The sequence below is a fragment of the Orycteropus afer genome, unplaced genomic scaffold, assembly GCF_000298275.1.
Source record: "Orycteropus afer afer isolate SDZICR_OR568_19922 unplaced genomic scaffold, OryAfe1.0 scaffold00166, whole genome shotgun sequence".
Taxonomy (NCBI): Eukaryota; Metazoa; Chordata; class Mammalia; order Tubulidentata; family Orycteropodidae; genus Orycteropus; species Orycteropus afer.
The window spans coordinates 1,588,269-1,589,175 of record NW_006921753.1 but is presented as its reverse complement, the minus strand read 5'-3'; positions in this window follow the sequence as shown (position 1 = coordinate 1,589,175).

Below are 907 nucleotides of genomic sequence, written 5' to 3'. Positions count from 1 at the left end.
GGGATCGGGCAGTGTTTCGTTCTGCTGTGCATGGGGTGGCTATGAGTCGGAAATGACTCGACGACACTTAACAACAACAACAATAACTTATGGTTCCTTGAAGTAATTTTTTATAGTTTTCTTGTACAGGTCTTTCGTGTCCCTGGTAAGATTTATTCCCAAGTATTTTATTTTTTTGGTAGCTATGTAAATTGTATTGTCTCTTTGCTGCTGTAGAGAAATCCAACTGATTTTTGGATGTTGATCTTGTATCCTGCCATAATGTTAAATCTCTCAATTAGTTCCAGTAGATTTTTGATTGAGTCTCTTGGGTTTTCTAGGTATAAGATCATATCATCAGCAAATAGGGATAGTTTAACTTCTTCTTTACCGATTTGGATGCCTTTGATTTTCCTTTCTTGCCTTATGGCCCTGGTTAGGACTTGCAGTACAGTGTTGAATAGAGGTGGTGATAGAAGGCATCCTTGTCTGGTTCCTGTTTGCAAAGAGGAATGGTTTCAGTCTCTCTCCATTGAGAATAATGTTGGCTATTGGTGTTGCATACATGCCCTGTATTATTTTGAGGAATGTCCCTTCTATTTAGATTTTGCTGAGAGTTTTTATCAGGAATGAGTTTTGGATTTTGTCTAATGCCTTTTCTGTATCAATTGATATGATCATGTGGTTCTTCTCCTTTCTTTTATTTATGTGGTGGATGACATTGATTGTTTTTCTAATGTTGAACCATCCTTGCATACGTGATATCAACCCCACTTGGTCATAATGAATTATTTTCTTGATACGTTCTTGGAGTCTATTGGCTAGGATTTTATTGTAGATTTTTGCATCTATATTCATGAGGGTTATTGGTCTGTAGTTTTTCTTTAGAGTGATGTCTTTGCCTGGTTTTGGTATCAAGGTTATGCTT